The sequence below is a fragment of the Ambystoma mexicanum genome, chromosome 1q (assembly GCF_040938575.1).
Source record: "Ambystoma mexicanum isolate Mex_15411 chromosome 1q, UKY_AmexF1_1, whole genome shotgun sequence".
Classification (NCBI taxonomy): domain Eukaryota; kingdom Metazoa; phylum Chordata; class Amphibia; order Caudata; family Ambystomatidae; genus Ambystoma; species Ambystoma mexicanum.
Genome location: NC_090922.1, coordinates 1451651485 through 1451676694, shown reverse-complemented (window position 1 = coordinate 1451676694; position 25210 = coordinate 1451651485). Strand labels below are relative to the sequence as shown.

General features: G+C 46.1%; 1 long non-coding RNA gene and 4 other non-coding genes across 5 annotated transcripts in view; all 5 read left to right on the top strand.

The window, feature by feature from the left end:
• Positions 1–24653, top strand: part of LOC138549397 (uncharacterized) — a 42222-nt gene extending 17569 nt beyond the window's left edge. The window contains exon 2 of the long non-coding RNA XR_011293184.1: positions 24579–24653. This is a non-coding gene — a long non-coding RNA (uncharacterized lncRNA). The remainder of the gene's footprint in view (positions 1–24578) is intronic.
• Positions 1168–1241, top strand: LOC138565393 (small nucleolar RNA SNORD55/SNORD39). Its single transcript, XR_011301279.1, has one exon. It is a non-coding gene; the product is annotated as a small nucleolar RNA SNORD55/SNORD39 (small nucleolar RNA).
• Positions 2436–2507, top strand: LOC138565412 (small nucleolar RNA SNORD38). The gene has a single exon (XR_011301295.1). It is a non-coding gene; the product is annotated as a small nucleolar RNA SNORD38 (small nucleolar RNA).
• Positions 2707–2775, top strand: LOC138565413 (small nucleolar RNA SNORD38). The gene has a single exon (XR_011301296.1). It is a non-coding gene; the product is annotated as a small nucleolar RNA SNORD38 (small nucleolar RNA).
• On the top strand, positions 3082–3211 carry LOC138565468 (small nucleolar RNA SNORA35). Its single transcript, XR_011301333.1, has one exon. It is a non-coding gene; the product is annotated as a small nucleolar RNA SNORA35 (small nucleolar RNA).
• Positions 24654–25210: the final 557 nt, after the last annotated feature.

Below are 25210 nucleotides of genomic sequence, written 5' to 3'. Positions count from 1 at the left end.
ACTTATCAGTGGCCTTCTACTTTGGTAGACCATAACATCTTCTGCCACCACCTCTCACCCACAGCACACTTCTCCCCCAATGCCAAAGCCTGGATCACATTGTTCCTGCAAGGCAGAGCCACGAGTCTTCTCTGACCAGCCCTCTGCTAAACCTGTCCGCATCCTATGCGGAATTCCACTGGGCTGGGCTCTTGCATATCTCCTACACTATCATATTTTCACTAGACCACTCTTCAACATTCTGGACTCGCTCGGTATTGCATACACTAACTAGGCGTACAAAACACAAGTCCTTCTCCCCTTATTGGGTGACTATGTGCTAGACACCGAGACTCTCTAGGACACCACCATCCAAGCCTGGATGGCAGAGAATGGGCAGTGTCTAAATGGAGACAAGACCGAACCACTCCTGGTTGGCTCCACTGAAACTTTAAAGAAATTGGACAGCCAATACCTAGACTTCACAATTGATACCACACTAATCACAGTATCCCAGTCATTAAAAACCCCTCAGTCTACTTGGACTCCAACCTCTACATGACGAGGCAAGTCAACGCCAGCAGCCTACCACTCTTCTCAATGAGACCTGCACATTGTGGCCTAATGCATTTCTTGTCCAGGACGGAGGCACGAGCAGTGAAACGGAGCGGGCTCTAGAATGCTTTAGGGTGCTCTCAAGAGACCTTCACTTTTCTACTTTTGCCAACACGGCAGGGTGTGTGTGGAGGTTCTTTTCCTCCCGAGATTGCCTTTCTTCACCTACCACCTCTCTACCCCACCCACCCATCCACTCTACTCCAGTCCCCACTGCCACTCTGCTCTATTGTTATCTTGATTGGAGGAGGGCAGAGATGTCCTTAAACACTGAATGCAGCACTTAGGGTGACTTCATGCCTTTTAATTGGGTAAAGGGGAGCAGCGGGCTTCAGGAAGTCAAGTGGGTGGGGGCTGCCTGTTCGGGTCTGTTTTGCCCCTTCGATGCAGGCGAGCCCATACGACGACGACTTTTTCATTGTCTTTTTTTTTTTACATCATAAACTGAAACCTGCTGTAACTGCCAAGAAGAAACTGCCTTCTCTAGCAAACGGGTAAATTGGAGAGCGCGCTCATTCATTGGTAGCAGCTGTTATGTTTAAACACCGCTATTAGTTCTGGTTCCGAGTGTACCACGTGATGAAACTCTTTATTGCGGATTAAATCTGAATCCACTGTGGAAACAACCTTGGAGAGCTGAACACTTGGAAGCTTTAATTAGTGCTGTACAGACTCCCTTTAGGTCCCACCGCCTTACACTTCTTTCTGCTCTCTCCTAGCGGCACTCCTCGCCCACGAGGCTTGAAGGATGAAGGGAACTATGGAATCCAAATCATGATTTGAAGGTGAGGTCAAGTGCCTGTCTCGGTGCTCAAGTGCGTCCAGTTAACGTTGTGTAGTGTGCCCTATTGGCTGTTCGCCACGTCTGAGATGCATCTATTTAAGGAGGTGATTTACACACTTTTCCGCCGAGCCCCCAGCAAAAATACTGTTTGGCAGGAATCTGTCATAAGTACGGGATTCTCGCGTTTTACTCCAGTGGCCTTTCTGTGGTTGGGCTTCGTCTCCGATTGTGGCAGGTGAGGGGCGGGGGGCATTATCGTGCTACTATGTGCCCACTCTTACTCCATCAGCAGGCACTGTGTGGTAAAATGCTAACCTTAGGTTGTTGTGGTCTCATAATCTATCTGCCGGTGATAGGATTGTCACAGTTCCTCTGACTACATTGCCCTTTCTCTCTAGTATTTTGCCTCAATATAATCCTAGATGTGAAGACGGTTTGGTTGTTAGTGTTTGAAGTTGTTAATAACTTCAACGTTTGTGATTAAAAATGGCGATTTGAGATGCAATGAGTGTATGTAAACTATAAATGCCAAATGTTTAAAATACAGTATTTTACTTATATTCAGTGACGTGCATTTTTTTCTTGCAGGTGTTTCTCAGTACAGGGTGCTTTGCATGGCAACGAAAATTATGCAGCACAAGTTGTAGGAAAATGTAAGTATAGCCTTAAAGCTAGAGAACGTTATCCCAACCCTAGGCGAGCAGGCCCCTGGTCTTTTAGTGTAAATGTATTCGCCTTTTTCCCCCAACACTAAGCATTCTACCACTTGGCTCTTGTTATGCTCGTCTGACCCCACTTTTGCATATTTCTAATCTAACGTATGTTGCACCTTTTATTCTCAAGCTTACAAAGCGCTGTTCAGAATAGTTGGTATTCTTGCCTAGTGCACACTAGCAATTAAGTAACTTCACTACATGCTAGTTTAATAAACATGTAATCGCTACTGCAGCGTTCATGGCTTGCTACAGTCCAAGTGTCCACCCCTGGTCCCACAATCCCCTGCTCTCCTAGGAAACGCCTTGTGTTTGGGGTGGTATTTTGGGGCTCAGTGACACGTTTTCTGCTGATGAGAACTTTGTCCAGTTCTGCTACTGAATGTTAAGAGATGACAACTTGGCAACTGAAGAAGACGGTTGTCTGTTACATTTGTCAGACGCCACAGTGAGCACTTCACTAATGTACCATTTTTTCTCTACAGACTAACTGCTGGTGGTGGCCTAGTTGACATCCAGCCAGTTACAAACACTGCAGCTTGCAGGTGAGTGATTTTCATGCATTTGCTTCCTAGGAGGGAATACTCAACATGAGCACCTCCTCATGTAAGATATCTTCTGCTGATGATAACCATGTCCAGTTCTGCTACTGAATTAAACGATGACATTTGGAATCTGAAGAAGACCGTTTAGCTCATTGCCAGATAATATTGAGTACTGATCAGACTACTTGTCTTCGTGTATTGTTGTTGCATATTTTAACTGAGTATTGTTTCAATTGCAGTGGTCAGCATATTGTGTGAAGTTTGGACATCCATCCGAAGGGGATATTCACTAAGCTGTTTTTGCGATGACTTCCATATTGCCATCAATAAAAGTGTCTTGTTAAATGTGTGCTTTATTTCTGGTACTGTGAATGGGTCAAGTGGCCATGGCTAATTAACCTATGGGAGGCTTGAAGTCTGCATGCTATTGGTGGGCGCGCAAGGGCTGCACTGTCAAGTGACCATTTGATCTTTGTGATCTTATGGTCTCATTCCAGTGCTAGAAAAATGTCCTTCTTGCAGAAAGGCCAGGCTCTTTCAAAGTAGTCTGCCCTTTCCGAGAGTTGGGTACATGTGTTAACTGCATCTGCTACTGCACATGGAGCTCAAAAGTATAATCTTTTTTTTAAATCGGTGTGTACATGCAGGCACTGAAATAATCGGGACTGTTGGCTTTCCAACAAAGTAGTTTCATTTTCAGTGTACAACAAACCAGTCTCATCACCTTCAGGTGCATGTGGTTAAAATACCAAGGTAGCCTTGTGATCTGGCAGTTGATGTCGGCCGTGAGAAAGACTGGTTTGATATGGTTTCTGAGGGAGGGTGGGGGAACCACTTTTAAAACCTTAATTCGTGGCCAAAGATGGTATACAAAATGTTACTATAGTTATAACCATATCAACGCATAGCAGTTGAAGTTTGATCAGAAAGGACTTGCCCATTAAGCACCTATGTAGTAAGCCTGGCGGTTCATATAACAGCAAGTGAAGGTGCTTTCTGGAGGCCATCCAAAAAATGGAAGTCGGTGGCTCAGGCGAATGTGATCCCATTAGCAGTAATGAAGGATATTTCTTCCGAGTTACTGAGGGAGATCACAACGGCTGTTAATGCCTCCTGCCAGGCTGGTTGCATCCCACTTAAGGTTGCAACTGTTGATTCTCTTTTGAAAAAGCCTTCGTTGGACCCTACGTGAATTTCCACCCTATCTCTGCTACTAGTCTCTTTAAAAAAAAAAAAAAAAAATATATATATATATAATGAAGTTCCGAGTCTTTGATTTTTCCATCTCTAAACTTTTGACCCTGCTCAGTCAGGTTTTAGGCCTGGCCGGGCACAGGGTTTTGGTTTCTGTCCATGATGACTTGGCTTTGGGGATGGGGCTTGGCACCCTGATTATACTTGACCACTCGGTGGCTTTTGACACTGGACCACCCGACCCTACTGGCTCGGACTTGAATTTCATTCAAGTGTTAGCCTGGTTTTCGCAGATGGAACCCAAAACCTCTCATGCCTGACTTTTTATCTCTAGCTTGTGCCATCTTTGCTGCAGGGCTGTGCTTTGTCACCCATTCTTTTAAACATCTATATCTTAAGGGTCAGGCGACCCACACCTTGGTCTTGGCCTAGTATTGTAGTGAAAAGGGGAAACCGCACCCCCCCCCCTTGGGTAGTGCAATATAACTCATAATCACCCTCCCCTCACAAGTAAGAACCTATGCGAGACACGATGAACTCCGTCTGGAAGAAAGCCACTCGCTCAGAAGATTTTATGCTAGCATTTATTTACTACATAAACTAATTAGAATCAAGCAGCAGTTTTCAATAGTATGGGAATTAAAGTGCAAGCTGAGTAATATCGGTCACATGATTATGCAATTATTCTTACGCTCCTAGGAATCGTTGATGCCGATATGATAGAATCACTCTGGACCCATGCCACTCAGTACCCGGCACCGCTCCAGGACAGGCCTAGCCCCTGAAGCCTGCACACGAGTGGGAATGTGATGACTGGAGCCTCTGCTCTCTAGTGATGGCTGGTTGTCCAGGTGCTGTTTCTCTAGGTGCATGCTTCTCTCAAACAACCCAGGAAGAGTCCCCAACCTCTTACCCCACCCCAACGGCCCCAGGTAAAGATCTCATAATGATTGACATGCAGCCCCTAATGAGACGTACCAGCTCTTCAAGAATCTTCTAGGCCAACCTTCTATGCTGCAAAATATGTTTTTGCCTTACAACTAGACACTGCCAGTCTTGGCTCCCAGGCTCTGTGTACGTTGTTTTGGGAAGTGCCTTCTACATTCCTGTGCTATCGGTGCACCTGACTTGCAGGGTGCATTGGAGAAAGGCTGTGCCTGGCTCCTAAAGACTGCGCAGGGCTTCTTTCAGAACTAGATGTTTGGCTCAAAGGGCCGTAGCAAGCATACTAGCTCACTCAGTTCGTGAGGCTTGGCTGGTTCAGCATTTTACTCCACGCTTCGAATACGCTCTAAATATATGCTAGATAGCTCAGTAGGTTAATGCAAGTGCCTAGATGCTTTACATGACATTCTATCTGTTTCGAAGTGAGGCCTGAAAATGCTGACTCAGTTCCAGGATCTAGAAGCATGTACGGTGTGCTGTAGGCCGATCAAACGTTTTTCTAGCGCAATCATTCTATTATAGAGCAAAGTCATTCTGCGCAAGAGTCCAAACAAAACTATAGCAATTGGCATTAGGGAAATCAGCCTAACAATGTCAAAGTCACGGCCTGATCTACGCAAAATACTTGAGGGTTCCCCAGCAATCTATAATTAACCAGCAAGGAATGATTAGTAACTATACAGGCCTTAATGCTGGTCTATCTGGAAAATGTCAGTCCCATTAATATGGTACTGCATCCAGGTACATTCCTCAGCTATGGGATGCATGCATGGGTCTGGAATCCTCCCAGTTTACCCTGATCCAGGTCATGCAGGTGTCACTGGATGGTGTAGTTTTGGCAGTCTAACCATTCCCCTCGTATTTGTGGAACCCACCAGGAGCCATTTATTTTCATAGGCAAAACTGAAGGAGCACCATATTTCTAAGGCATAAGCAGTTCTACTAACTTGCATTGAAGTGTGGCGTGTTATTCATGCAATCAAAAGCAAGCTGTTTAATCCATATGTTTGCTGGGATCTAGCTCTGTGTGCCAGTGTGTTGCGGATAGTCTCCCCCCACTTGGAGCTGATTTTACAGTTTGCCATAAAATGCATTCTGTGTCTGTGCGAAATAGTGGAGGGTTTATGCTATGGCTCTAATTTATTATATTTGTTGATTTCCACAACCAATAATGTATAATCAGTTAATTGCTGCCAGGCCAGTTCTTTTGCAGTCTTCTTGACCTGCCCTATGGCAGAAAAGATGTCTTCATAGCTAAAATTCTGCCATCTCCAATGGTTGCCAATACTTTAGCAGTGTTTCGCGGGGTAGGGCTTATCAATGGGCCCCACTGAACCAGAAGTTTTATGGCAGAACTGGCATCGGAACCCATGGTGGCTAACATAATGCGCACAGTGTCTATGTCAAATGCGTTTAAAGCTCCCGGTCCCACTCCGCTGCTCCTGCAATCAATTAATCTAGCCCCCTAGCTACGTGCAATTTGGTGATGGGCCACACGAATTGACTCCCATTTGTAGCAGCTTGGTTGTAATAATTAAACCTTGCCTTATGACAAATATATATCTAGTGTACTTGTGTAATAATGGAGGTGTGCTTTACGGGCCTACAATTTAAATGTCTTAACACTGGAAAATCTAGCATGTGCACAGTGTCTACCTTTTGTGATTTAAAGAACACAATTCTCCAGGTGGCATGCCTGTCATATACAATATAAGTTTTAGATGCAAACACCATACTACCATCCGGCAGTGGCTGTTTTGTTGCACAATTGTAGGAAATGCATTTAGTCAAGTTATAGTCCACAAAATCTTGGCGAGTACACTCGCTGCAGTACTTGGGGCAGAAAAAACACGAAACCTCAAACAAATTGTTGGATCCATTCACTGAAACATTTGGGCCTAGGATTTCATAAGCACCAATGTGGGTCAGTGACAAAAGGGTGTCCGACAATGTGCCAAGCCAGTACTTTAGCAGTTTCATATGGATACTCATTTGTAGCGCTTTTCTCGCAGGTTGCGCTGCGATTGTTATCACACAGGACTGGAGCATCGGGTGTAGTGCATGTGATTCTCAGTCCATGTAGCGTCGTCTTGCATCAAACCATTCTTTGCAGAGAAAGGGTTTGCTTGGCAGGTCAGGAGTACCCAAAGCAAGGCAGGTCCCATCCCCGTCATGTAGCACTGTTTGTGGTGTGAGCCTAGCATGTCAGAATTCTGGAATAGTACCATGAGTACTTCCAACACCTTGACTCAACACTTCCAGCATCAGGCTTTTTGTTTGGATGGTGAACTCGCACCTTTTTCCCCTGTGCTACCGAAGCCTTCCCTCACACCTCTGCATGGCGTCTGGGGCTTGTTTACTTTCAATCACTTGGGGGAACAACTGCTTGCTCACAAATCAATTGTGCAATTCGGTCATATTTGTTTAATGGTACCTCAGATTCACCAGCATTATGTAAAAGTACCGAAACAGTCCCTTGGTAATCTGGATCAACCACACCCCACAAAATGTCAATGCCTTTTCGCCAGGCTGGATCGTTCAGCAATGCGTCCATAAGTGCCAGCCGGCAATTTGATGCCAATATCCAGCAATATGGCTTTGGTTTGCCCCGCCGGTATCACATCTTCATAGGTAGATAGATCAAGTCCAATGCTGCCTGCAGTAGCTTGTACAGGCATCTTTGCTTCTTTGTCTGTTTTCCACACAATCAGAGTCTTTGTGAGACTGACAAGTGAGCAAGTGGAATCCACAAAGGGTGTCTGCCGGTTTCCCAACGGACGATTGTTCAGTTCAAACAGTGCTTGTGCCAGGTGTTTGGACCACCCCTTGAAAGTGTGTTTTAGTCAGTTTCTTTTTCTGTTGCTTGAGCAGCGCGTTTCTGTGTTCCACCAGGAGCAGAAGCTTCAGGATACCTACTGGTGTACAGTGTCCATTTGATGCCTTGCTCTAGCGCCCAGTTCTGCACATTATGTCCGTCAAAATGGCTGCCTTGATCTGATTGAATTTCATCTGGAATGCCATAGTGCCTGATGTGGTATTCCATTCCTTGCAAGGTAGCCCATTGATCTGCATGGGCGACTGGATAGGCTAACCGCACTTCAGAATATGTGTCTACCATGGTCAACACAATGCTTCCCATTTTTGGGCAGCAAAGGGCCAATGTAGTCCACTTGCCATACGCTAGTAGCTCTTTCACCTTTTCTCAAAGGGCCTTGAGGCTTCCTCTCCAGTTGATAGTGCTTCACTTCGCAGCACACAGAACATTGGGAGGCAGCTTGCTTGGCATGATCCATGGTAATGGGCAATTGTCTCCTCTTAGCCCATTCATAGGTTCCTAGATGCCCTGAGGTTTGATGTGCCCAGTCCGCCATTCCTTGCAATACCTCACCTTCTTCAGGTGTTGTCACTGGGTGAATATTTTCCATTTGATCCACTTTGTTATTAAACAATGCAGCCAGTGAGGTGTCGGGGCATGTGTGCATCGACATGCCCAATGCATATTTTGCATCTCAGCTTTGTGCCACATCTCTTCCCATGATATCCAGCCCTCCCCAGATCAGTGTTTTTGATCTGCCAGCCGTCTCTTCCCCATGCCGGTGCTCAATGCTTCAGGCCTTGATATGTGGCCCAACTGTCCGTGTATATGTATGCGGTCTTTCACCTGTTCAATCACGGAGGCCACAGCCTGCAGTTCAGCATATTGACTGGATCCTCCCACACCTCTCGTCAGCAGTGTTTCTCGGTGGGGCTGGAATGCAACAGCTTGCCAGTGTCTTTGCCCTTTATCATACACTGCCGTGCAGTCTGTGAACCATGCAGAATTCTGTTCTTCCTCCGTCAGCATATCATAGGCGCAACTTTGAAAGGAGATTCTGGCAACGCAACTGGGGTGCTTGGTTCAGGCATTGCTTCCAGATCCACTGCCGCTAGCATTTGTTGCAGTCTGGAAACCCCAGTGCGGCCAGCTTTTGCACGTTGCTGTAAATCCCATTTCCATGTGACATGAGTGCCGTCTTGTGCCCTGCCACTCTTTCCGCTCGCAGCAGTGTTGCGCACCCAGCCCATGATCGGAATTTGTGTGCAAATTGTCACTGGTTGCTCGCCTGTGAGTCTTTCAGTCTCAACTAGTGCCCAGTACACTCCAGCAACTTGTTTTTCAAGCAGAGTATATCTTGCCATAGGTTCTGTGAGTTTTCTTGACCGAAAGCCTTGCAGCACTAGTTTCTGTCCTTGCTTTTGCCATAAACTCCACACAGCAACATCATTGTAGACAAGAATTTCCAGTTCAAAAGTATCAGTTTTCGTCATGGGGCCCAGCGTAATGTAATTCTGCAAAGCGTCCTTAGCCTGCTGAAAGGCAGACTGTTGATCTAGGCCCCATGTAAAATCATGTTTCTTTCTGGTGACTTTGTAGATTGTTTTCAGTATCGGGCTTAAATGAGGTGTGATTTCTCCAAAAACCCATTAACCCAATGAATCTTTATGCCTCTTTATTTGCTGGTGGAGTCATCTGCTGAATCATGTCAATTACAGGTTCAGGAATTTGAAACGGACCAGATTGCACCTAATTTCACTTCTTGAGCGGGCCCCTGTACTTTCTTGGGATTTATGGCCCACCCCAGGTTTTGCCTGTGTGATCAACTTTTCACCAGCTTTTCCACATGTTCTCTCAGCACTGGTTAGCATAATGTCGATATAGTGGGCAACATACACATCATCCAACTGCACCATCTTCAAGTCTGGCAATGAATCCATGACACAGAGTGGGACTCTGCAAATATTACTGGGGCAATTTAGTAAACGTAAATTGTCTGTCTCCCCAAGTTATAGCAAATTGGTCTTATGATTCAGCGTCAATATCAATGGAGAAAAATGCATTGGCCAAGTCAAGGACCCCACATGCCATTCACCCACTTCTCTCGTGAGGTTTTCAAACAGAGTAATGATGTCTGGCACCGCCATGGCTAAAGGTGGCACCTTCTTGTTCAAGGCACAAATCAATTCGTGCCACGCCCCCTCTGGCCGACGGATGGGCCTGACCGGAGAGTTGAATGGACTGACTGCCAGCCTCATTATGCTGGCTTTTGCCAATGACTCCATAGTTTCACCAATCTCCTTGTGCCCTCTTGGCAGCCTGTACTGTTTCATGCACACTGGCTCAGCAGGAGGAGGTAAATGCAAGCGGGACCATTTTGCATGTCCAACCATCACACGGTTGACTACTCTTACTTGGATTTGTCGATTGCCAAACACGTTCACCCAAATCTGTTGTCCCTATTTTCCCAACAACACATCCATCCCTAGTATGTACTCGGGTATGTCTGCAATCGGGACATTTGCTGTGCAGGGCAATTCCTCGCAAATTGAAATCTTTACATTAAAGGCTTTTGCAACAGTTTCTGCTCCCCCATAACCATTGAACAAAACTATGGGACCAGATAATTTATTGGGATTGCCATTCAGAATGGTACCTCAGCTCCTGTGTCTAATAGAGCCAAAACCTGTTTCACTTTGTCATTCAAATACAGTGTAAGTGGCACAAAAGGGTGTCTGTCTCTGGGACTGGTTCTCTTTATTAACTGTACCTCAAAGACCGAGCCAGCCCTTCAATCAAAAATGGGGTCTGGGACCTCACATTTGTGCTTTGCCAAGTCAGGGTACACTTTTGCCCGCACTTTGGGCTTCAACACCTCTTCCTCAGGGGGTGCAGTAGGGTTAGTTTTCGCTGGCCCCTGCTTCTGTAATTTTTTCCATTTCTCAAGCAGCACAGGTGTGGATCTACTGTCTCTTCATTCGCAATGCCTGCTTTTTTCAGGTCTGCCCGCATTTGCCTGCGTATAACTTGAATGGTGTCAGCTTTCTCTTTAGACTTTGCATTTTTGCCAAGCTTTTTCTCTGAATCATTACTCGCAGCCACTAGGCGTGCGGCTTTGCGCACATCCAGCCCTTCTAATTGCCCCAGTAACAGTGCGACCTCACCAATTGCTTTACCTTGCGCTGGACCCAGCAATGAAAGCAATGCTCCTTTCATGTGACCAGGGGCATTTCGCAATAAGCACGCGTGCATCCCTGCCATACACTCCATATTGGATCCTGCAAAATTTGCACTGTACATTGTGCACTGTAACCCCATCTCTCTAAGCTGCTCTGTCGCTTGGGGCAGGGAGTTCCAGGGCCCCCACACTTCCTCCATATCCATTGGACTGGCATACAAAGTTATTCATGCTGTCTGAAACCAATTGAACAAGGAATGCGACCCTTGCTGCCCTAGCACGCTGTGCAACATCTGTCCCAGCATTACATTAGTAGTGATTGAACCCATCTTCAATAATTCTTCTGGGGTTAAGAAGATGCCATCGCTGCCGGTATCCTACACTCAAAAACCACTTCAAAATTGGTTCACCTGCTCTTTGTCTAAACAACTTGGCAATGTCTAAAAGCTCTGTGTATAATTGCGGACAATTCTAGTATTCTGAATGTTTCCACCGCCAGCTTGGCCTTTTGATTTGTTAGTGATTAATGGCCGCACTGGATAACATATTTCTTTGGAGCACATTCCAGCTCCTCTTCCTCGGAACAGTCTAGCTCTGCAATTCTGATTTCAACTGGTTCGTCCCAGTCAAATGTCTGTTCGGATTCACTATCGCTAACCTCGCCAGACCACAAATTTGGATCCCATGTATCTTTCCTAATTAATGCTCGATTTGTTATCTTTGACGGATTGCCTCGCCACTGTCTGCGCTTGTGCGCACAGCTAAAGAGGCACATCTATCCTCCATCTGGGTTACCAGTCAATTGGTCGAAAACATTTGGTCGACAGGACAATTGGTCGACACCATTTGGTCGAATGCCAAATGGTCGTTTTTTTTTTTTTACCCCTTTGTTGGTTTTTTTGGGGGGGTCCCCCTAACCCCCTTTTTTCTTTTTTTTTCCCCCACACGAAAACCCACAAAACATATATATAAAAAAAAAAAAAAAATTTGACCATTTGGCATTCGACCAAATGGTGTCCACCAAATTGCAGTCGACCAGTTTGTTGACCAATTGACCGGACACCCTCCATCTGATCAGCCCGCTTAACGGAGGATTCCAGGGTTTCCCTCATAATTTGTTGCTCATGGAGCAGGGTAATATCAGTTAATTTCGAATTTGTGCGTCTTTAAGCAATTCCTTCTCATGCAACTTCCGGAGTGCCTGCAGAAACAACCAGCCCACGTTTCCTGCTGCTTTCTGCTCCCTTCGGCATTTCCCAAGCGGTAAACTCTCCAAACACTCACTGATTACCGCCAGGGAAACCTCATTTTCAAGCAGTACTAGATGTTTGTCTCAAAAAGGGCCTTCGCAGTTAACCCCTCGCAAGCATGCTGGTTCACTCAGTTCGCAAGGCCTGGCTGGTTCAGCATTTTCCTCCATGCTTCGAACTCTAAATTTATGTGAGATAGCTCAGTAGGTTAACGCAAGTGCAGGTTAACGCAAGTGCCTAGATGCTTTTCGTGACAAGTATGTAGCGCACAGCTGAGATGCTTTTCTCATTTTATACAGATTCAATTTGAGATGGTACACAACTCGTATCACACCCCCTTTTCAAATACCCTGGGTCACAATGCAACATTAACCAGGCTGTTTGGTATTTTTTAAAATTCAAAATAAATCAGACAATTTTTAATATGGGGCAGCATTCACCAATGGGGTGATAATTACAATGAGAATAAGCAATGCACTTAGTTTAACTTTCTAATGGAACATATACAAAACACCAGGGAATGGGAGCACTTTTTGATTTAGGAAAGATGGCACCCGAGTTAGGATTTCCCCTTGCAATGTTCCTGCAACCCGCAAATGATCAATTCCGAATGGATAGAAAGACACAGCAGGTAATTGGGAATAAGAGGCAGAAAATGGAATCCAAATCCGACCTTTCTTTACCAAATGAGAGTGGAAAACGGATTTTAAACCCCTTGCAATGAAATGACACTCGGGAACGGACAAATAATTCATGTGCAGTTAAAACTTTAAGGTAAATACAATTTCTCACTAATGCAACAATGCATAGACACGAACAATCACCAGCCATGGATTACCAAGAGCATATGAATGGAAAGTTTAAAACAAATTGCAGCCAAATGACACGTGTAAAAGTGGCATTTCCTTTCAATTTCTGTCTACATTTTTTTTTAAAAATGATGGAATATTGCAAATCGTGATGCGGTTTTTAGTCTGGGGGTAGAGGTATATTTCAGGAATATTACAGAAGTGAAAGAATGGGGGTAGCTGGTGAATTGAGAGATTTGGAAGGTAGGTTTGTTTTTAGGAAAATATAGCAATGAAAAAAATCTGTTTTAAAAGTGAAAGGCAAATCTTACTTAAACTAGATTTAATGGCTAAGAAAAAAGAGGAACACCACCCATGAATATAAAAGTTACGCTGCAGTTGTAACCCATCACGCAGTGCGCCCCTTTTTCTTTGGGGAAAATTAATGTATTTAAACGCAATATCGCTTATGACCTAAATAAGACCGAAATGAAGAGAAAAGTGGTGCCAAGGCTTGAAGATCAGAACACAGAATTTTGACAGTTTTAACAAGTTATCAGAATTAAGGATAAGGATGTCTTAGTGGCATATGGACACATGCAAGACAAGGTAGACTATGGATTTCTATGGGGTAGGGATTAAACTTGCAGTCCCCTTTTAGTTTGGGATTTTTGGCCCTTCAGTGGTTCAGGAAGAGTGTCTGTCTAGAGTTTTGTCAGGGACTCTTATTTATAATGTTTAGTGACCTCATCAAAGTATATGGCTGGGCAGGCTTAGCTAAGCACACCTCTAACCCATGGGATTGGTCAGGGGTGCTAGTCTACACCTCGCTCAACTGGTTGGATTTGAAAGCAGGAAGGCAGATTTAGTGAGTTTACAATGTTCAAAAACCTCCCAGTTATTTTAGCCAAAATCCGATTTTGCCACAAACGGTACATTTATACAGTGCAAATCTCTTAGCAAATTATATACACAGGTTACATATTTTGTGTGGAGCATAGCACTCCAACTTTGCAATCCGTGAGACATTGTTTCGCCCTTCTAATATGGTAATTTTGAGTATGAATGAGGTGCGGCTTATAAGGGATGGAAGTATAAAAATTGGCATCGTGGATACTTTCCTTGTAATCCCTGATTCTTTGCCATTTCCATTCCCAACTTTTAAACAGCAACATTTTATAAAAGTCTACATTTTTATTCATAAATAGTCTTTGGAAGCAAATGTTATGGTACTTGGCATTTATATAGCACCTTATGTATCATTGGTATGACCTCAAAGCGCTGGTAGGTTGAACGTCCTCGGGAACCGCAGTTCAAATCAGAGAGAGAAAATGTCGTATGGTGCGTGGGCGCAGCAGATATGTGCAGCTCGTGTGGTATATAAAACGAGGGGCTGGATTGGGTAACATGGGGATATAGGTACATGGCAGTCGTTCCATCTGTTCAATCTGCTTATCTGTTCCATCCATTCTATCCACTGTCTGCTCTGTCCAATTCATCCACTCCATTCCATCTACTCTATTGATCTATAACTTGCATCCATCCATTAATCCACTCCAACCATCTATCTACTCCGTCCGTTTATCCACAACATCCATCCACTTCATCCGTTCCATCCCACATCATTTCTATCGCATTCGTTCCATCCACTTCATCTGTTCATTTATTTCATCCGTTCCATTTACTTTGCCGGTTCCGTTCGCTTTGTCGGTTTCATTCGCTTCGTCTGTTCATCCATCCACTCTACTCGTACCATCCACACTACCCGTACCATCCACACTATCTGTTCCATCCACCTCATTTGTTCCATTGTTCCATCAACTTCATCTGTTCGTCCACTTCATTCGTTCCATTCTTAGTTTGTTCCATTCTCTTCATCCGTTCCATTTTCTTCATCTGATCCATCCACTCTTCTACTATCTGTTCATCCACTCTGTCCGTTCCATCCACTTCATCCGTTCCATCTACTCTGTCCCTTCTATCCACTCCATAACTTCCATCTGTTCCATTCTCGATCTGTTCCAAACCGCTCCATTCACTCGATCTGTTTGTTCAGTCCAGTCGATCTGTTCCATCCACTCACCCCCCCGTCCACTCTCTTCATTCATCCACTCATCCCTTCCATCCAATCATTCCCCATCTACTCATCTCCTTGATCCACACAGTGCAATTGCATTCGCTCCATCTTTCCCATCCACTTCATCTGTTCTGTCTAATTCAGCAGTTCTGTCCACTTAATCCGTTCCGTCCACTTAATCTGTTTGATCCGGTTCCATTGATTCCCTCTGTTCCACCCATTTCATCCCTTCGATCCCGTTCCTTCTGCTCCATCAGTTCCATCTGTTCTATTCACTCCACCGGTTCCATTCAACTCTATCCGTTCCCTCCACTCTATCCATTTCATCTGTTCGATCTTGTTCCTTCTGCTCCACCAGTTCTATCAATTCCATCCATTCTATTCACTCCGTCCGCTCTATCTGTTCCGTCTGCTCCATCCCACTCTGTCTGTTCTGTTCCTTCTGCTCCAGCCCGCTCTCTGTTCCGTCCGTTTCACTCAGTCTATCTGTTTTAGTTACCCTATCAGTTTTAGTCTTGACTCCCTTTTCTCTTTGTTCAGTAACCTTGGGTTACTATTTATTGTGGTTATTTATTCTGTTTGTTCTAAGCGTCAATTCTTTAATGGAAGAGCCACATTTTCAGTAGTTTGCGGAAAGATATGTAGTCTTCGTGAGTCGAATGTGGGGTGGGAGCGAGTTCCACAGAGTGGGGGCTAAGGCTGATAGTGATGATCCTTCTAACCTGGCTGAGTTGGGCTTTGGTATCACTAGGAGGAGGGCAGAGCTTGATCTTAGAGTTTGCGGTGGGTGATAGGGTTTTAGCTTGTCCTGTAGGTATAGAGGTCCGGTTTTATGCATTGCTCGGGGGGAGATGCATAAGGTTTTGAAAGTCACCCTTCGTCCAACTGGCAGCCAGTGGAGAGTTCTGAGAGGTGTGATCTCTTGGGCCAAGTGCTAGAAGCAGTTTGGTTGCAGCATTCTGTGCTCTCTGTAGTTTAATGAGGTGGTATGTTGGACCCCGAGGTAGAGGGAGTTGGCATAGTCCAGTCTTGACATTACAATAGATTGCACAGTTGGGAAAGGAGAGGTATGGAAAAATGCGTCTAAGATTTTTGCGGTGGTAATGACAGGATTTAGAGATGTTGATTTGGCAAGAGAGGGTTAGGTCGGAGTCGAGAGTGCATTCAAGGTTTTTTACTGTGGTTGAGGTGGTTGGTGGATTGCCCATGGATGATGGCCATGGTAGAGGGTGGGGGAGAAGCTCGGTGTTGCAGCACACCATGATTTCAGTTTTGGTAGGGTTTAAGAGGAGGTGGTTTGTGGTCATCCAGCGATCAATGTCAAGGAGGCAGGCAGCGAGGTCGGGCTGACAGTTGGATTTTGAGTTGAGGAGTTATAGGATCAGTTGGGGGTCATCGGTGTAGTTATAGCACAGGACACTGCGAGCGGATTATTCCTGGGAGGATGGACATATATAGGTTTAACAGGAGGGCTGATGGGCATGCTCCTTGTGGAACTCCGGTATTGACTGGTCTGGCGGCGGGGGCAAAGGAGGAGAGGAGGGTTATTTGTTTCCTATTGTTGAGGAAGGATGCTATCCACTTCAGAGCGTTTCCACGGATTCCTAGGGAGTGGAGGCGGTTGAGGAGGATCGAGTGGTTGATTCTATCAAGGGTGGCGGAGAGGTCAAGGAGGATTAGTGCAGCACATCCCGCAGAGTCTGCAGTGATTTTAAGGTCATCCCAGATTGAGGTCAGTGGTTTTGGTTCTGTGGTGAGGTCTGAAGCCTGATTGTGCAGGGTCTAGGAGATTGTTGGCTTCGACAAAGGCAGTTAGTTGGGAGTATGCAGTTTGATTGATAGTTTAGCAAGTAATCTGGTGTTTGAGATCGGGCAGTAGTTTTTGGGGTCGGGAGTTTTTTTTTTTTAGAAGAGGCTTGACATGAGCAGTTTTGGAGGTGTCGGGGAAAATTCCTGAGGAGAGGAGTCCTTTATGAGGGTTCTTGCGTGCTCTCCTGGGCAGGTAGATGCGAATATTTCTTTGAGGGTTGAGGCGGGGCAGAGGTCTAGGGGGGAGCCGGATGGTTTCTGGGTGGAGAGAAGTTTGAGCAATTGGTCTTTTGATATTGGTGTGAACGAGTCAAGGTGGGTTGGGTTGCAGTTTCTAGAGCAGGTGGGGGGGTGACGGGAAAGGTGGTAGGGGTGGAGTGGGATTAAGGAGGAATTGAATCATGAGTCGGCAAGGTCCGGGAGGATTATTAGTTTCTTCCAGCATTTGCATTGATTTGGGGGTTCTGAATCTAGAATGGAGCGGGTGAGCAAATGGTGAAAGGTACAATGAAGTGATCGGACCAGATGATGGGGGTGTGGGGGGGGGGGGCAATTAGATAATCTGGTCGTGGGAGCTAAAGATGGCATCAAGGGTGTGTCCATTAGAGTGGGTTGGGCTGTTTATCTGGGGGCAGAGGTTAAGCGCATCTAGGCAGTCAACTAGTGAGTGAGTCATAGGGTTGGTGGGAATGTCTAGCCAGATGTGAAGTCTCCTAGAAGAGTGAGGTTGGGATGGTTTATTTGTATGGTGGCTATCGAATCACAGAGGTTGCTTGAGAATTGTGTGTCATAGCCAGGAGGTCTGTAGATGATTAGGAAGCTGTGAGAGAACGTTGGGGTCAGGGATACTTTGACGAGAAGTGATTTGCAGGAAGGGATGATCTGGCAGTCTGAGGTGGAGAAGTGTGATTTGAAAACAATTGCTACTCCTCCGGGTCGGTTGAGTGGGATGAGGGCGTAGTCTGGGGGGAAGGCTTCATGGGCGATAGGGGCAAAGTCGTCGGAGAGCCAGGTTTCTGTGATAAAGACTAGGTCTGGTTTGTCTGAGGCAAGGAGGTCAAAGATGCTGTCTGTTCTTTTGCTACAGATCGGGCATTAAAGAGGATGCATCTTTGGTATGGGGAATGATATGGAGGTTGTAGGGGTGGTGGTTGGGAGGAGTTGGTGGCTAGGAGAGGCAGCGGGGGTGGTGGGGAGTGAGTGGAATCAGGGGGGGGTTGATAGATCGATCGATGGATGGTGGGAAGAGTAGGCGGGCAGTGGAGGAGGTGGGTATGGGGAGGGTGGGGTAGGGTTGGATGGGTGTGTGAGGTTGGGAAGATGGATTTGGGGATGGGGATTCTGGGTTGAAGGGTGGGGGGTTAGGGGTTCTAGTTGTGTTTGGAGAAAAGTCAAGGGAGAGGGGTTCGAAATAGGGTGAGGAAGGGGAGGAGGGTGGTGATGTTCGAGGTTGAGAGATGAGGGGGTGGGTCGAGACAGGAGGGGTGAGGAGTGATGGGAGATTGAAGGAGACCAGGACCGTTTCCTTTTTTTCCAGGGTTTTTATTGCAATTGGTGTGTGGGAGAGGGTTGGGGGTCTGATGGTGATGGGGATGTGGCCACTTTTCTTGCCAGGGCGAGATGTGCAGCATTTAGGGAGGGAAAGGTGCAAGGTCGGTGGAGGATGGTGGAGGGAGTTGAAGTGGGGAAAGGGGAGGTGGCGGCGGCGGGGCTTGGTATGTCTGGGAGGGAGGGTGGGTGGGCGGGCTATACGCTGGAAGGGCTGGCAGTGATGGCTTGATAGGGGGGGCGGTGGATGGAGGGGATGGGAGGGACAGGGGTATTAGGATGGTTGGCTCGCCATCGGGCTCCTTTTGGCTTGATGTTTGGATAGGGGGTGGGGTGAGAGCCTGGTGGATGGTGGGATGGGAGGCTTCTTCTGGCTTGCGAGTTGGATAGGGGGTGGGGTGAGCCTGGTGGAATGGTTTGGGGTTGGAGGGGAGGGGAATTAGGGAGAGGGGAGGGAGGCATGCCAGAGTGAAGATCTTTGTGTAGACCTTGCTGGGGGGGGGGGGGGGGCCTCATGACGTAGTTAGGGTGGAGTTGGGGTTTGGTTGTAATGTTGGGATTCGACTGTACCACAGTGACGCTAGTTGGGCACACTTTCTAAGTTAAACTATACTATAGTGATGCCATTTGGGAACACTTAGTAAACTATTCGACAGTGATGGTATTGGGTACGCTTTCTAATTTCAACCTTGGTACAGTGATGCTAAATTAGGCACACTTTTAAATTCTTTCTAAATTTAAACTTTAGCACAGTGGTGATATTTGGCACACTACTAAATTCAGCTAGACCACAGTTGCGCTATTCGGCAGACTTTCTAAGGTCAACTTTACTACAGTTATGATATTAGGCAATTGGTTGGCACCCTTACATTTGTCAGTACTTTACCACCTGTGCCAGCAGCACACAGACTGGCCTCCAGGTGCTGGTGGGTTGGTCTTGGCCATAGCATGTCTTCTGAACAGGAGTTTGTTCTTTCACACGTTTGTAGCTACCGTCTGATCGTTCTGGCCCAAAGTGGTCTTGGCTTCTTGGGGCTGATCCAGCCTCCCTTCTTTGATTCACTCCTGTAATTCAATTGCTTTTTGACTGCGACACACTGGAAAAGCCTTCCTTTTTCTGGTCCAGCTCTGCTACAATGCGTAGTGGAATCATCCGTAGTTCACTCACTCGTATACATACACATTGGCGTATGCTGCAACCTATTTACTACATAGATAGCCTTGTCTGCTTGCTTTTCTCTGCATCTGTAAAATAACTTCATAGCTTCATTATTTCTGTAACATAAACATCTTCATCTTGTTCCCGAAATGTTACTTTTATGTTCTCGTCTCATCTCTTCTGGGTGCGTCAGTCTTGCTTTGTGTGACGTCACCAATCTGCCTGTGCTCATTTTCACACTTCTGGTATGCCATTCAAATGGCCATCATACTGATGTATGACTTTCTCAATGGGAACCTTGCTTCCAGGATTCTCCTTGGTATTTTCACTGGCTGTAATGCTCACCTGATTCCCACGGAGGCGCCGACCCGTTCTGGACTGCTACAACTTCTTCCACGGTAAAGCGTAGTGCTTGGAAGATGGACTGGAGTGGACCCCCAAACCTCGTCTGTCTGGCCCGTAGAATAATCCTTCTGTAGATGGGAAAAGGGAGTTAACTGTCTGCTAGATTGTGTGCGAGATTCCCCCCTTCTTCCCCCCTTCTCACCCTAGCTGTGCCTTCCGCAGACTCTCACCTTAATTTCTGTATGGACGAGCTCTCCATCCTGCTTCTGATGCAGGGGCGCGTAGATTTCAGTTACATCACTGGATCTCGGATTTGGCGAGGGTTCGATGTCTGCTTGTCTTTACCAAAATGCTGCCGTAAGTATATAGTTCAAAAGATCAAGTCTTATTTGTCCCTTGGCCTTTGTTTAATTTTCAGGGACTAGGTGAGGAATCCGTGTGGAGGAATGGATTCGCCGAGGTAAGCTCAGGTGAGTACTTTTAATGAAGGTGTGCCGTAGTGGTTTGCTCCGACACCTTAATGAGTGTGTCTTATTTCCCCATAGGGGCCGGGGTACGGAAAAGCCAGAAAAGCCGCTCCGACCCAAAAAGGGAACTGAGGTCCCAACAAAATTCAGGTGAATAATCTGTCCTTTTGCAATTAGTTTGTTGCTCACCTTGTTTTGTCCTTTTTCTCCGTAGGTCTTGAATGCGACCGATGTCGCCTATGGGCGCTGAAAAGATTGCCGGCGCCACGTGAAGGTAAGTGGAAGCGGCGCGGCAGCGTGAGAAGCGGAGCGCTTCTAACTATTGTCTTTCTTTTCCGTAGGTGCTGGGATGCGGCTGATGTCGCCTATGACCGCTAAAGAGCTAGACAGCGCCACGTGAAGGTAAGTGGAAGCGGCGCTGCAGCGAGCGATGAGATGCGTTTCTTACCCTTGACTTTCTTTTGCAGGATCGACGGAGTGAAGAATCCGGATGCTGGATGAAGGTAAGTAATGTCCTAATGCTTGCCTTTCTCGCCTTGCAGGTGTTCCAGGTGCTGGCGGGCGTGGCAGGAGCCAGGATGCAGGAGCCGACTCGGTGAGCGTCCTGCTGCAGATGCAGAATAACGCGAAGCACGTGTGGCCATCCGGGCGTGGTTTAAATAGACTTGGAAGAGCTTCAGGTGAGTGTTCTTCCACTGGCCCCACCCGAGTAAGAAAAGAGTTCCTGAAAGAAAATAGTTCCTCCCCAGCCTTAGTTGGCATGGAGCTTCAGACAGCATGGTCTGCCTCTGGTGAGTATTGTCTTGATATTGGGCAAAATCTTCCTCGGGGCCAGCCCTTTGAGAGCAAAAATACCCAATTCAGCCCAAAATACAGGTTCTATTGTGCTGAGCAGTGATCTCATGCTAGTGACAAATGACACCCTCAAAGCTTTAGCATATTTATTCTAAGCAGTGAATTTCATATACATTTGGTATTCAAGTTAGAGAATATTACAAAGCATAAAACAAAGAGCAATGCAAAATATAGTGAAACATGGAACTTAGATAAACATAGAGAAACATAGAGAAATATAGAGAAACATAGAGAAACACAGTCTTACGTCCCTTTAAGCAGCACTGGGGAGACTTTGGGCCCTCATAAGCTAGCTGTAAACAAGCCCCGCTCAGAGGACAATGCTGAAGGACACCGTATGAGCCAATGCCGGGCACCTGTTTCTGCACGAATCAAGTCCACAGGCGATCTCCCCCTGATCCCATGTGTGCATGGATATTTTATAATCTCTTGCTGTCAGTCACCATGACGCATAGTTCCAGAACTTTCTCTGTGAGGCTGGTTCATGGAAAAAACCCAGCTCTCTCTGAGATGCTCCCTGCTCGCTCCTACCCCCTCCCTTGGTTCCCATCTGCGCTGGCTGAGGAATGTCTTATCAGTACCTTCCCAGAGAAAAGGAAGATTAGCTTGGAGCCAGGCCTACCGTTAGTGAGGCTGAGTATTCTAAGGGAAGCAGGGATGTATTAACCCCATCTGCAAGCTCTAAAAGGCATGCACTCATAGCTTAGTGTTTATAGCGCTTAAGACTGGCTATCTAAGCGCTATATAGGTGCCATGATGTTCCAAACACTCCAAAAATACCTATTAGCTACATAGCTAGGGGCCCTCCCTGCCTGTCTATCAACAATGCTTAATTTGACCTATTTCATACTAGGCCTGCATATTCCTTGTAGCTCACTACTGCATAATGGAAGTGCTACAACAGACTACTGTCAGCATTTTTAGCACATACTTTGAATACACTATTGGCTTTCAGCGGCTAATGCTGTCATCTAAAGCCCTGATTGGCAAGGTTGCAATTTCGTGTATCACTACAAGTATGCAGCATGGTCTGCCTCAGGTGAGTTCACCCAAGCATTACCATATGTTCTGCCATGATGAGCCTGGCGCCAGGACAGATGCCTTTTATGAGCCTGGCGCAAAAGGCGCCAGGACAAGGTCCAAAGAGCCCCTATAGGAGTTTGCTGGGTCCTGCATGGTGAGTATGAAGTCTGCTTCCGGGGACGCTGGGCCTGACCTGGCTCCTCGGGAGCAGGCATCATGGCACTGCATGTGCTTCACACTCTGGTTCCCAATATATAAGCCACATGAGAGCAATGGTTGAGGTGGGGTAGATGGCGCCTTCTCTACACTACCCCCCCCGTCTGAGTGATTCATCGACCACTTTGCCATCATCCTTCACATCTAGACATCTTTTTTTTTGTTGAAGAAATGCTTTTTTCTGACCCTGTAGTGATACACAAAATTGCAAATTTGCCAATCAGGTCTTTAGATGACAGTATTAGCCGCTGAAAGCCAATAGTTTATTCAAAGTATGTGCCAAAACTGCTGACAGTAGTCTGTTGTAGCACTTCCATTACGCAGTAGTGAGCTAAATGGAATATGCAGGCCTAGTAGGGGTGGTAGGTCACATTATGCATTGTAGATAGACAGGCAGGGCGAAGGCCCCAGCTCTGTAGCTAATGGACATTATTGGAGTGTTTGGAACATTATGGCACCTATATAGCGCTTAGCCAATCTTAAGCGCTATGAACACTAAGCTGTGAGTGCATGCCTTTTAGAGCTTGCTCACATGGGGTTAATTCATCTCGGCTTCTCTTAGAATATTCTGCCTTTCTAACTGTAGCCCTGCATGGCTTCGTAAACTAATCTTCCTTTCTCTGGGAAGGCACTGATAAGACATTCCTGAGCTTTCGCGCAGATGGGCTCCAAGCAGGGAGGGGCACAGAAAAGGAGCACAGTGGAAATTCACAGAGTTGGGTTTTTCCATGAGCAAGCCTATATTTTGCACAGGGAAAGTTCTGGAACTGTGCGTCATGGACTGACGGCACGAGATTATAAACATGCATGCCCACATGACTCAGGTGGGAGATCGATCTGTGGACTTGGTTCGAGCAAGATCAAGTGTCCGGAATTTGTGGCTCTGTCGGCACCCTACAGCGCTGTCCTCTGAGCGGGGCTTGTTACAGCTAGCTTATGAGGGCCAGGGTCTCCCAATGCTGATTGAAGGGGCGTAAGACTGTGTTTCTCTATTTTTTTTCTAAGTTCTATGTTTCTCTATCTTTTGCATTTCTCTAAGTTTTGTGCTTTGTAATCTTCTCTAACTTGAATCCCAAGATGTTGCTGAAATTCACTGTTTAGAATAAAATACTAAAACTTATTGAAGATGTCATTTGTCACTAGCATGAGTTCACTGCTTGGCACAATAGATCCTGTATTTTGGGCTGAATTGGGTAATTTTTGCTCCCAAGGGAGATTTGCCCAATATCAAGACAGGCCCATATCTTTATTACTCCTTTCAGGCATCCAGCTGATTTCACATGCTCCTCTTTGTTCCAGGTCATGATCATGCACTGTCCACTTGAACTGCAATGGATGAATTTCCCCACATCTTGTGGTTCTTTGGGGACAGGAACTTCGTTCCCTCAGGTGCATGGATGCTAGCCTGTAGTGATACACGAAATTGCAACCTTGCCAATCAGGGCTTTAGATGACAGCAGTAGCCGCTGAAAGCCAATAGTGTATTCAAAGTATGTGCTAAAAATGCTGACAGTAGTCTGTTGTAGCACTTCCATTATGCAGTAGTGAGCTACAAGGAATATGCAGGCCTAGTATGAAATAGGTCACATTATGCATTGTTGATAGACGGGCAGGGAGAGGGCCCCTAGCTCTGTAGCTAATAGGTATTTTTGGAGTGTTTGGAACATCATGGCACCCATATAGCGCTTAGATAGCCAGTCTTAAGCGCTATAAACACTAAGCTATGAGTGCATGCCTTTTAGAGCTTGCAGATGGGGTTAATACATCCCTGCTTCCATCTGAATATTCTGCCTTTCTAACGGTAGCCCTGGCCCCAAGCTAATCTTCCTTTTCTCTGGGAAGGCACTGATAAGACATTCCTGAGCTTTCGCAGATGGGAGCCAGGGTGGGGCTCAGACGGAGCAGTGGAAATTAACAGAGTTGGGTTTTTTCCATGAGCAAGCCCATATTTTGCACAGGGAAAGTTCTGGAACTGTGCGTCATGGTGACTGACAGCACGAGATTATAAAATATCCATGCTCCCATGACTGAGGGGGAGATCGTCCTGTGGACTTGATTCGTGCACAGTCAAGTGCCCGGAATTGGCTCTGACGGTGTCCTTCAGCATTGTCCTCTGAGCGGGGCTTGTTTACAGCTAGCTTATGAGGGCCCAAGGGTCTCCCAGTGCTGATTAAAGGGACGTAAGACTGTGTTTCTCTATATTTCTCTATATTTCTCTGTTTCTCTATGTTTATCTAAGTTCCATGCTTCACTATATTTTGCATTGCTCTAAGGTTTATGCTTTGTAATATTCTCTAACTTGAATCCCAAATGTATATGAAATTCACTGCTTAGAATAAATATGCTAAAACTTTGAAAGTGTCATTTGTCACTAGCATGAGATCACTGCTCAGCACAATAGAACCTGTATTTTGGGCTGAATTGGGTATTTTTGCTCTCAAAGGGCTGGCCCCGAGGAAGATTTTGCCCATATCAAGACATAGCCTTCATGTAGTCTCCGATTTCCTCATCTGTTAGATCTTTGGTTTTCCATCCTGATTCAACATCAATCATGATCTTCATCCCTATGGCTTTCTTTGCATTCTTCTTTCATTGTGAGATAGCTGAACTAATTACACAGAATCCAGTCTAAGCATGATCATCACCAACAGGGTGCCATGGAATTTGAACATATCAGCCATCCGTTGTGGAAACCACAAAAAGAGTGATCCAAACCAACTGTCATAAGCAATGTCTTTGACTTCCTCTACCATTTGGACGTGTAGCTTGTCCTCCCTTTGGCATTGAAAAACCTGCCAAATAATCTGTCGTTTAGAAAGGCCTTAAAACCTATTTGTTGTAGATGACTAAGATGTGTATGTGGACCATATACCTTCCTCTCCAGTGCCATGATAACCTTGGGTGG